We start from the raw sequence: 13072 nt of genomic DNA, 5'->3' as shown, positions 1-13072 counted from the left end.
TTAACAAATCAAAAATGTCAAAAAAATGACATTGACATCTTCATTTAATATCGACTAGCATAAAGGCAAAACTGTCATGACAAGATACAAATGGGAACACATTAATGTTGTTAATCAAAATCACTAAAAATAAAAAGGGAAAATATCACATTTTTATCCAAAATTATGGAATAATAGCTATAAAACGAGGACACGTGTATCGACACTTTGAATGTTTACAGCGTATAGTAACCTAAATAGGGGAGACGAAGTGCCCCCGTTTCCACATTGAAAAAGTCAGATTGCTTGGAATGCGTTCATTTTGCAGTATTATCGATAACAATACGAGGATTATTTTGCTCGACATTTTTAACTTTCAATCGCAGTCAAATTGTTAAACCACCGGCAGGGTTTTTTCGCAATTTTGTCAAAAACAAAAAAAAAAAACAAAAAAATTCAAAGACAAAAATTTTCTTTATCGATTTTGACTATGATAAGTCACTAAAGAAAAGAAATTCAAATTTCTATTATATATCTAGAACATTTTTGTTTCGAATTTGCAAAAAAAAAAAAAAAAACAAAAACAACAAAAAAACGAAAAAAATGGAAATAATAATAAACCCTTAGGTTTTTGACCCGGAGAATTTGGCCAATATTTACGCACTGCGTCGTGTTGTATTCAAAACAATTTCAAACGAAAGTTGTGGTTCATTTTATAGTTAAATATAATCTAATAGTTATCCAAAATGCTAGACTTTTTCCCTGTCCTTAACTTCTCTCTTCTCTCACTCACTCTCTGATGCGATGTAGTCTCTGAGCGACTACAAAATTAGAAAAAATTTTATTTTTTAGTCCATTTGAACCCCTAAATGTACATCTTAAGAACAATAGGCTTTAATTATTTCTATATTCGGTGAAGATCGGGCCATAATTGCGACCTGTAGAGTAATAAAAAAATTAACATGGACAGACGGATGGACGGACGTGCATAGCTAGATCGACTCAGATCGGCGAGATAGGAAGATCCATATATACTTTTCTATGTGGGAAACCAATATTTCGAGGTGTTACATAATTTTTGGCGCAATCAAACTTATAATACCCCCAACACATAGTGTTGTAGGGTATACTTATCCTAATTCTTTATTGATGTTTCCTCGGGGTTCATGTATAAAATTAACAAATAACATCGATTTAGAAATCCGTCTCAGAATAAACTGTACATATCTAGCTGTAATAGTTTTTAAGAATATTACATCCCAAATTAAAAATGAAAGTAAAATATTGACGTTTTTGACTCTTCTGAATCTAATATTTATTTTTGGGGAAATTGTAAAAGGAAGACATATTTTAGATTACATTTCATTATGAAGTGCTGAACAAAAGAAATGAGTAGTCTATATGAAAAATATCATCACATAAAAAAATCATAAATAAAACAAGTAAACAAAGGCCGACCATGTCCAAATGCATTTTTGAAGATTTCGCTTTTGAAATGATGTCACGGAGCACTGCCCAGATATTACCCTTTGTATTTTGAACAGGGACATTTGCCCAATATTTACGCACTGTTAGTTGTTGTGGTCCATTTTAAAGCTAAATATAATCCAATGGTCATCCAAAAATTCTAGAATTCTTCCCTGTCCTTAACTCCCTTCTAAGGCGTGTCGATTAAGCCAATTTTGTGATCATGATATTTTTCCTGTTGTTGGTTCATTTGAAACCTAAATATTTTCCGATCATCTGCATAAGCAAGAGGTCCCACTGTATGATTTGCTTGTCTACGATAATTGACTATATTCGTCATCGAAATCAGCATAAAAAAACCAGAAGTTCGTCTTTTGTGTATTTCGGATATCGCCTGTATGTAATGTTGGTATTTTTTCACACAAAAGGAGTGGTCCATTCTACCCGCTGTTCAAATTCTAATTTCATGCGAGTTTTTGTGTTCTTTGGTTTCTATTTGTGACCTTTATAACGGCTGCAAAATCAGGAACATTTTTAGTTGTTGGTCCATTTCAACAATAGGCCTAGCCTATTTGAGCCTTGTAAAAATTTTCGTGAGGATCGGTCGATAATTAAAATCTGTATATAATAACTCCAACCTATGTTGTAAGGTAAAAAAATATTGCAAAATGTATACTTTAATATTATAAGTCAAATTGAAAAAATCACATGCAATAAAAATATGAAAACAAATTAAAAAATGTCACAAAATACTACAAAATCTATATTAACATTATTATTGCATCATTTTATGCGATTTTTTTAGATTTTGATCCTTTATACCAAGAGGACATTCTGAATTGACAAATTTTGTCAAAATCGGTCTAGCCATTCTTGAGATATAAGATATAAGCATTCTAGCTAACATCCCCTTCCTTTGTATATATATACATTGTATATATTTCGCTATATATATCCGATATATTTACTATCGGCATCAACGTAACGGTCAGAATTGACCTGTTCATATATTTGTGATTTCGCCGCGATTAAAAATATTCGCGGTTTAATGGAAAATTTGACTTTAATTTAACACAAATGTAAAGGTCTATTTCACCTGCTAAATATTACCCAAAGACCATCAAAATTGGAAGGCTTTTGCCCAGCCCTAAGCTCTAGAATCATGCTAAATTCCGCGTCGATTGGTCTATAATTGCAACCTGTAGAGAAAATGCAAAATCAGGAAAATTTTCAGTTTTTAGTCCATTTCAACCCCTAGATATTATGCGATCATCTCCAAAATTAATAGGGTTCTATTTTATTCTCTAGCCTCATTCTTAATTTCGTGAAGATCGGGTCATAATTGCGACCTGTAGAGTGATTACAAATTAACATGTACAGACGGACAGACAGACGGACGGACGGATATACATATCTAGATCGACTCAGCTCGGCGAGATAGGAAGATCCATATATACTTTCCTATATGGGAAACCAATATTTCGAGGTGTTACATAATTTTTGGCCCAATCAAACTTATAATTCCCCCAACACATAGTGTTGTAGGGTAAAAAAACTGATTTTAGAGTCAAAGTTGTACTACATTTGCTTTCCCAGAAATCATTTTTTTTAGTTCCACGGTATATATACAGCCTGTGAAGGAAACAAACACATCCTATATTCAGCCCAGAATGTCTTGAAAATATTTTTGATAATTCGGGATTAAGATTTGGTCGGAAGCTCTTTGAAAAAAAAATCCAAGATGTATACAGCCTAGAAGTGTTTCCGATGTATTCCATTTTCTCACCAGATCTTTTGTTAATAGATATATTGGGATGTTTGAAATTTCAAGAGAATCGGGTGCCTGTTTCTTATCGCATGAAAGTCATTATTATTTAAAATGTTGACCCATTGTGAGGATGGTAGTGGGCCAGGTGTGGGTTTCGCAATAGATCTTCTGTTAGTAGAAATTTTGGAATATGTGTAAAGTTTTGGATAAATCCGATGCTTATTTCGCATTTTATGAGGGATATAATTATCCGAAATTTTGACCAGTTGTGGGTGAGGTACCACAAGGAGTAGAGAGATATATCCCATCTTCACAGCAGATTTTTTGTTAATAAACATATTGGGATGCGTGAATCAAGAGAATCGGGAGCCTATTCCGAATTTTATAAGAGTTATAATTATTCAAAATGTTGACCCTTTGTGGAGGAGGTAGCTTAAAAATATTGAGATGTGCGAAATTTGACGACATTTGGACTCCACATTTTATAAGAGTTATAATTATGGAAAATGTTGACCCTTTGTGGGGGAGATACCAGAAGGGGTGGACCGATATTGTTTATCTTCGAACTCGATCTAACTTTGATAATAATATAACGGTGTACCAAGTTTGGACTGAATCGGATACTTGGATAAATTCCAAAGAGATGACCAATTTATTCCAAGTTTTTACTTGATCTTATATTTCCAAAAATCTATTAGAATTAGAACCACTATGGGTGTTCCGATTTATTGCACTTCACAGGAGAACTTGTGTTATTTGAAAAAAAAAAAATGGGATGTGTGAAGTTTGAGCTTTTTATGGCCGTTTTCTTTATTTAAATGTTTCTCAATATCTACCATATTCACAACATATCTTGTATTGATAGAAATATAGGGATATTTCGAGTCAGAAAGGAATCGGATCTTCGTTTTGCGTTTTATGAGCTTCATGGCAATTCAAAATGTTGACCCGTTGTGGGGAGGGAGGTACCAGAAGAAGTAGACCGATATAGCCCATCTTCACACCAGGTCTTGTGCTCGTAAAAATACATGGATTTGCGTAATTTGAAGACAATCAGATTTTAACTTCACATTTTATAAGAGTTATTACTGTTCATAATTTTGACCCTTTATGTGAGAAGTACTTGATGGAGTGGACCAATATTGTTCATTTTCGCACCTTATCTAAAAGTTGGAGCAAAATCGGATAATCCATTCTCTTTCTAAGAAACCAATATTTTCTGTGAAAATTTAGACGTTTTGTTGGGGTGGCACGAGAAGGAGGGGACCAATATCGCCCATCTCCGAACTCGATTAAAGTTTGATAATAATATTAACATCTACTAAGTTTGGACCAAATTGGTCTAAAACCGTTATTTCGATGAGGCCGTTTCAAATGATATATACCCTCTGTAGCGATGTGACGGATGGTATAAAAATATGTTTCTCTCCATTTCATCGGATCGTTATTTGACAAGTTGTCAAATATTGCAGAGAATTTACAGTTATATCAGATTTTATTATTCGTTTCACTATCAAATATTTATGAGTACGAAAAATTTATTAACACATTTTATTATTGTGCACTAGTCCCAAAAACAAAAAATCAATATTTACTTATTATTGAGTAAGACGATTTGTTTATACACATCGCTCTTGGGCAGCCCGGTCTTCTTCAATCGGCCGTAACAAGTTTAGGTGAAATTTCTTTTGTGGTCGTCGTCACTTTTGTTTTCTGTTCACCTCGAATTAAAAAAAATAACTCTTTTATTGTCGGACGCACACACCACGTACATGTTTTTGGTTCATAAAGTGTATTTTGTTCAGGTTTGATATGTGTGTGCCAACAAATGTCTACCTCCCTCCCCCCACACATTTCCCCACACATATCCTCTCATTCTTTGCTACAACTTAAAAAAAACTTTTATTGTTGTTGTTGTTTTCTTTTAAGCCTTAGTGAAATTGTTGTGTACACTTTTCACTCCCCCTGCTCTCTCTCTCACACTCTTGTGTTCACCATTTCATTTCTTTCTCTTTTGTGGTGACTTTGTGTGACATGTGATGTACACCGCACTTGGCTCGAGACGAGACGTCGTTGTAAATTACGCCAAAGAGGAAGAAGAGAGTAAGAAAAACAATTTCACATTTGTTTTTTTTGTCAAGTTTCAGTTACGCGGCGATCTTTCTCAAGATATGTACTGAGACTGTCATTTTGTGACTATTTATTTGTTTGTTGAAGTTATTATTTATGTTTAAAACAATTTAAGTTTAGAATTTTGACGAGAAAAAATATAAAATGGTTTTTAAAGTGTTTTGATTTTGTTTTATTTAAAGTTCATGATCACCATTTTATTTGGAAATTTAATTAATTAACCATTCGCTAGCTTTGTTGGCCAAAATTCACCAGCTACCGCCTTTACTTTAAACAAATAAAAAATAAACGTAAAAATTGTTAACTAACCCCAAATATTTGGCAAGTGTTAAGTGTTTTCTCTGTCTCTTTCTAGCCCCGCTTCGTTGAATGCGTTTTGTAATTGTTGTTATTTGTGTTTTTTTTACTTGCAATTAATGCGTGTGAATAAAATTTGAATTAAAGCCAAAAATATTGTAAATTAAAAAAAGAGTTTTTTTTAAAGAAATATAAAATAATTTTGCAATAATTAATTAAATTCAAAGTGAGTGTAAATGTGAAAAATTTTCTGGGCTAAACCCCCCGATTTGGAGTCCTCTGCCGGCATTTTTAAGGTAAGTCCAATAATTATCACCACAAAACGTTTGCAAAAAAGTTTAGCAATGACCGTGACAAAGTTTGCAAAATTTTACACTGTTTTATTATTTATTTAATAAATTGTCATTTTTTCGGAATCTAAAGAGTTGCATTAATTGTTATGAAATTGCATTTAACAGCATCATGTTAATTTGTACCTGTGTATCGTTTAGATCGTCAGAAAACTATAACACAAACCACACACACATACATATGTATATGTGGTATGTATGTTTGTGTGTTTTACCTCATGAACTATGTATTGCATGAGGGTCATTCTGAACAACCTTCTCGACACAAGACCGCATTTATGATTTGTAACCTTCAATACTAAACGTATTGAACGTTGTTAAATACGAATCATTTTGAAATAGGTATTATTTAGAAGTAATATTGCTGGAAATTAAGTTAAGTAAGGCATTTTTGGTGTGTCAGGTTAAAGAATATTTTTGCAATTAAATCTATTCTCGATAGGTCGGTTTGCACTCTTTGCCTGATTAATTTGTTTTATTAAAAAAAAGAAAACAATTAAAAAAGAAGCCAAGTTCGGCCGGGCCGAACTTTTTATAACCCCCACCATTTGGAAGACATTTGAAAATTTTCAAAATAAAAAATCAGTCGAAAAATACCACTCAAGTGTTACATGGGGGGCTATACGAAGACGTGGTCCTGAATAAGTCATTTATGTCATAGACGGTTCCGAACAATATATGCAAAAATTGAAGCAATTCCGGCGAATAATGTCGCAAAAGTCAATAAAATATCTATAACCGAATATCTGGTGGTACCGTTATATGGGCGCTATACTAAAACGTGGACCTATTTAGACAATTCTCTTCTAGGAGGTAAAGTACTCAGAAGGAACCCCTTGTGTGGATTTTCAGACAATTCCATTGACAAATTTTTCTGAAATCATAAAAATACCGAACATCGGAAGGTATACGATATCGTGGACCGATATAGCCCATCTTCGAACTTGACCTGCCTGCAGACAAAATACATATCTGTGCAAAATTTTAGCTTCCTATATTAATTCGTGTTGACTGTAGCGTCATTACAACAGACGGACGGACAAGGCTAGCTAAATCGTCTTAGAATTTTACGCTGATCAAGAATATACAGGGTGAGATAAAAAACTGCAACCAACTTCAGACTGTTGTCATTTCGTCCGACAGCTGTTAAAATTATTCCAGTGACAGCTCATTATATTGTTTACAAGCGTACAAAAGCATTTTAGTGAGAATTTTCCAGAAAATAATTTTTCGTAAGGGATTTCAAGCATGATAGTGTGACTGGAAAACCACGAGTGGCTATCGTTAGAACAATCCAGCATTTAAATGTGAATAAATATTTTGTGTCTAGTACCATGGCTCGTTACCGTGATACTGGTAGCGTAGCCCGACGTCAAGGAAGTGGATGGAAGAAAACATCAACATCAGCAGAAATGGTTCGAAAAGTAAAGAAGCGACTTGATCTAAACAAGCGTTGCGTGGCCGAAAAATGGCTCGTGAGCTGAACATATCGCAATATTACATTCGGCAAATATTGAAAAATGAGCTCGGGGTAAGGCCATTGAAATTCCAAAAAGTCCAAAAACTTGCACCGAACAGAAAGAAAATATACTCAAAAGAGCTAAATAGTTGCTTCGCTTGGTCGAAAGTGGTGAACCGCCGAATTTGGTTTTCTCCGATGAGAAAACATTCGTTGTCCAGCAGTTTGTAAACAAACAAAATGATCGTTGCGAAAGAGGTCAACTGAAAATGTGCACCTTCGGTTGGCCACCAGAAGTCAAACGCCGACCATGGTGATAGTGAGGGGCGCCATAACAGCCGATAGTCGCTCTCCGCTCGTATTAATCGACCGTGGCATCGGAATAAATGACGAATATTACCGCGAAAGTATTCTCGAGCCTTGGACACGCAAAAATTTGGACTGCAGACCTTGGAATTTCCAACAGGATTCAGCACCATCGCACTCAGCTCGCGCCACCCATGAATGATTACAAAATGAGGTTCCTCGCTTTTTCAGCGAACAATGGCCACCGTTGGACTATTGTGTCTGGAGTATTTTAGAAATCAAGGTTGGCACTAGAAAATACCAAAGTGTTGATCATCTTAAACAAGCAAGCGATTCGCCGGGAATGGGCCAAAATACCGCAGAGCAATATTCGGGCAGCGTGAGACGGTTTCATTGGCCGTTTGAAGGCCATAATTCGTGCCAAAGGTGACCAATTCTATAAGGTCTTCATGTACATAATTAGTGAATATTTAGGATATTTTTTTTCAGATATTAACAATAATGGGATTAAGCCTGACAATTTTTATAAAGGTTGTCTGGCAAAAATGTGGATTTTTAAGTTTCTCCATCCAAAACTAATGGACTCTTTTCAAAACATGGATTTTTTAAGAATATTTTTGAACGACTTTTTAGGAAAATCGTGAGTTTATCGGTACTCGAGAATTTGAAACCAAAATCTTAAATACTTCCAACAATTAAACTTTTATCATATGATAATATGTACTTACTTTTTGAACTCAATGTAAAAATTCGAATTTTCTTATATATTGAAAATGTTAGTATTTTACGTTTACGATACTATGTTGTAAAGATTTTACAATTCAATATTTAAACTTCTGTGTAATATAACCCGGAGCTAACACCAAATATTAAGACATTACAATCATTTATGCACTTATTGAAATTGCACATTGTCGAATACCTTTTTAATTAGTATCTGCAACTTTTATTATTTTAATACCCAGGTCGAATCTTTAATTTGACATATATCACTTTTTTTAATTAGATAATTTGTTTTATACATTTTACAGCAAATTATTTAAAAATAGAGCATAAAAATCGACAATTTCTAAGTGTGCACCGCTTCGCGCCACTTGAACATTCCCCTCCGGCTCAATAAAGCATTGATCAGCAAGCACTTTGATTTTGTTGTTGTTGTTGGTGTTCGTATAATTCACACGTTCATTAAACATAGTAATTATCCGTAATTGCCTTCAATTGCACGAACTCATAAACAGATTTTGTATTTTCTGTTCCACATAACGAGGGGCCAATCAAAACGTCCGATGCATCGATGATATCCTTGACTTGACAACATCGAGTAGCGAGAATGAGTGCAACAGTTCGTATTGTTTTGAAGCGTTTTAATGCTGCTCGATAAACATAAAAAGTGTTGCGCTATTCTTAAAATAATTGCGTTAAAAGTGCAAATTTCATGTCGAACTCAATTGAGGGGTACTTTATGGCATCCGTACTTTAGGAGTGATCTCAAATAAAAGTTCAGCAAAAAATGACGTACGAATGTCAGTCAGCCCTATAAAAATGTAGTAAAAATGCGGCGTCATATGTACATCGAACAGGGTTGTATAGAAAGCAATAAAATCTTTATTCCGATATTGAGTTTTTGTTGATGGAAATACAATTATTGCAACGTCTAGGTCGTTTGTTATGGGTGTTATATATATGAGTGTGTGTATTTGCATATAATAAAGTATATAGTCCATTTTTTTAAATTATTATAGTACGATAAGTAGATCAAATTGATGAATAAAAGTATCATATGAAGCCATTTAGTTTGGAAACGGGCTCGGGGTTCATCACGTGTTCAACCACCCAAATCAACATTTCCGATGAATATAATTAGTAGAAAGTGCATTGGTGTTATTATACCCTCTACCATACTATGAAGGGTATATTAACTTTGTCATTCCGTTTGTAACTCCTCGAAATACTCATGTCAGATCCAACAAAGTATATATCACGATATCTTTCGAACGAATTGAGATAGAGCGCTAAAATTTTGGACACATGATTATTTTGCTAGTAGGCAGGTTAAGTTCGTAAATGGGTCATGTAGGTCCACGTTTTCATATGGCCCTCATATAACGGTACCTCCGGATATTCGGTTTTTTGATGATTTTGACGACGTTATTCACCGGTAGTGTTTCAAATTTGATATTTGAAGTTCGAAATGGATACTACAGCCTGTGACAGAAAATTGTCTGTGCAGGTGCCCGTTTTTATATAGCCCCCATATAACGGTACCTCCGGATATTCTGTATTTTGACAATTTTGGCGACATTATTCACCGGGAGTGTTTCAAACTTGGTATTTGAAGTTCGTAATGAACACTACAGCCTGTGACAGAAAATTGTCTGTGCAGGTCCACGTCTTCGTATAGGTCCCATATATTCGATATACGATAGTACCACCCTATATTCGATATTTTGATGATTTTAGAGACATTACTCACCGAAATTGTTTGACATGTCGTATTTGAAGTTCGTAATGGATGCTACAGCCTGTGACAGAAAATTATCTATGCAGGTCCAGGTATTCGTATAGCTCCGCTATAACAATACCTCCCTATATACAGTATTTTGATGATTTTAGCTACATTATTCACCGTTCATTTCAAGTTTCGAATTTGAAAATGGTAATGGCTTATGACAAACACGTCGTAGAGACCCCAATATAACGGCCCAACCAGCCCGGCCGAACTTGGTCCAATTATACTGCTTTTTAACTTGTTTTCATACTATATGCTATATGACTACATATGGTATATGTCATCTGATACGGCCAAAACGTACCTCAACGATATAACGGTTTTAGGCCTTTGGACCAAATCCGTTTCAGGATATTTGGGGTCGTTTTAAGAGTGTCCGATGGCTCTCGAAGGGAGTATTCGTTTGGTCCAAACTTAGTAAATCGTAATATTATTGTCAAATTAAGATCGAGTTGGGAGATGGACAATATCGGTCCACTCACAAGGGTCAACATTTTCAAAGAAATTATTTACCTCGTACGAAGAGAGGTCATCATTCGATTTTGTGAAAATTTTGCAAATCACAATATTTTTATTAGTGCTACATCGGGTGAAAATGGATAATATCGGCCTACTCCATCAAGGGTCGAAAGGGTCAACATTTTGAAAAATTATAACTCTTAAAATTATGAAATGCGAGTCCGATTGTCTTCAAATTTCACACATCCTAATATTTCTACCTACACAAGATCTGATATGAAAAGGGAATATGTCGAACCACTCCATCCGTTGGACGGGATCGGCATTTGTTTCGATCTAAACTTTGTATATCGTACTACTATGTTCAGACTTAGATTGTGATTGAATATAGACAATATCAGTCCAACACTTTTGGTACCTTCCCCACCGAAGGTCGAGTGTCTATCCTATATAAAACGTTTTGCGTATCCAATGTCGTAGACCAAAAGAGAAAGACTAGGAGAATTTTTAGTGGAATACAAATAGTTCTCATGACATTAAAGACATAAAGTCTTATTTTTTAGAAGATCAACAGATGAAAATAATGTGTTTTCATAGAAAGCCGAAAAATCTCCAATAAGTCCTTGAAATTCTCTAAGAAGTTTGTAAAATCTTCTTTTAGAGGACCTGAAGCACTTTATAAAAAGCACGAAAAAAGTCTAGAAACACAGAAGATCACAGAGCCTTCAATATCATTTCTGCAAAGACCACAAGATTTTTTCATCAAAAGCCACAAGGCTTGAAGAGAAGTTTTATTTGGCCGAAAGATGGTCTCAAGGACCGCTTATCTTCTCATTGAGATTAAAAACTGCAACAAAGTCAAACGCCATGATTTTTACATTTTTTTTTAAATTTTCTTGAATGAAAGCAAAAAATGTCAGAAATAGCATCAAATTTTAGAATAAGTTTAGATTAGTTCGAATTGGTCACCTTTTGGCACGAATTATTTCCTTCAAATGGCCAATGAAACTGTCACACGCTGCCCGAATGTTGCTCTGAGGTATTTTGGCCCATTCCCGGCGAGGCGCTAGCTTGAGGTGATCGACACTCTGGTATTCTTTAGTGCCAACCTTGCTTTAAAAAATACTCCAGACACAATAGTCCAACCGATTGGTCTCCGGAGATTTTGGTGGCCATTGTGCGCTGGAAATAAAGCGAGGAACCACATTTTGTAACCATTCTTGGGTGGTGCGTGCTGAGTGCGATGGTGCTGAGTCCTGTTGGTGTGTCCGACGCTTGAGTTCTGGTGGCCATCCGAAGGTGCACATTTTCAGCTGACCTCTTTGGCAAGTAAACACCATTATTTTGTTTGTTTACAAACTGCTGGGCAACGAATGTTTTCTCATCGGAGCGGAGAAAACCAAATTTGCAGTTCACCACTTTCGGCTAAGCGAAGCAACTCTTTAGCTCTTTTGAGCCAATTTTCTTTCCCTTGCGGTGTAAGTTCTTGCACTTTTTGGAATTTCAATGGCTTTACTCCGAACTCATTTTTAAATATTTGCCGAATGGAATATTGGGATGTGTTCAGCTCACGAGCCATTTTCGTCCACTGCGACGCGGGTTTCGCTCAAGTCGCTTCTTTACTTTTCGAACCATTTCTGCTGATGTTGCTGTTTTCTTCCGTCCACTTCCTTGACGTCGGGCTACGCTACCAGTATTACGGTAACGGGCGATGGTACCAGACACAAAAGGTTTATTCACATTTAAATGCTGGAGTGCTCTAACGATAGCCACTTGTGGTTTTTCCACCAAATATAAAGAGATCACACTCTCACGCTTGAATTCCATCACGAATAATTGTTTTTTTTCTGGAAAATTCTCATCAAAATGCTTTTGTACGCTTGTAAACAATATAATGAGCTGTCACTGGAATAATTTTAACAGCTGTCGGACGAGTTGCTTTTAAATGACAGCAGTCTGAAGTTGGTTGCAGTTTTTTCATCTCACCGGTATTGAACCTATTTTGATATAAATCCGATATTTTCGCTGTAATGGTTAGTAGTGACCTTTTGATGTATTTGTGATTTCGCTGGAATTAAAAATATTGGCGATTTAGAGGAAATGTTCGTATTTTTTTACATAAAAGTTATTGTTTATTTTACCCGCTAGATATTGTGGCCAGTAGAGCAATAACAAAATCAGGAAATTTTTTATGTTTTTGGTTCATTTTGACCCTAAATATTTTGCGTTCATCTCCAAAAACAATAGGGTTCTATTCTGACCCTACCCCCACCTCAATTTTCAATTTCGTGAGTATCAAACCATAATTGCGACCTGTAGCTTGATTACAACTTAACATGGACAGCCGG

The 13072-nt window shown here is 35.2% G+C and overlaps 1 protein-coding gene across 2 annotated transcripts in view; it reads left to right on the top strand.

The window, feature by feature from the left end:
- The window catches only part of LOC101900727 (uncharacterized), a 211836-nt gene that overhangs the window by 158119 nt on the left and 40645 nt on the right, over nt 1-13072 (top strand). Inside the window, exon 1 of one of the 2 annotated variants that reach the window (XM_059120899.1) lies at nt 5800-5937. The exons of the other annotated variant lie outside the window; for it this stretch is intronic. The gene's annotated coding sequence lies outside the window, so the exon portion shown is untranslated. Of the gene's footprint in view, nt 1-5799; nt 5938-13072 lie in introns of those variants that run through there. 2 annotated transcript variants of the gene reach the window in all.

The sequence above is a fragment of the Musca domestica genome, unplaced genomic scaffold, assembly GCF_030504385.1.
Source record: "Musca domestica strain aabys unplaced genomic scaffold, Musca_domestica.polishedcontigs.V.1.1 18, whole genome shotgun sequence".
NCBI classification, from domain to species: Eukaryota; Metazoa; Arthropoda; class Insecta; order Diptera; family Muscidae; genus Musca; species Musca domestica.
This window is presented reverse-complemented; position numbering and strand designations above follow the sequence as displayed.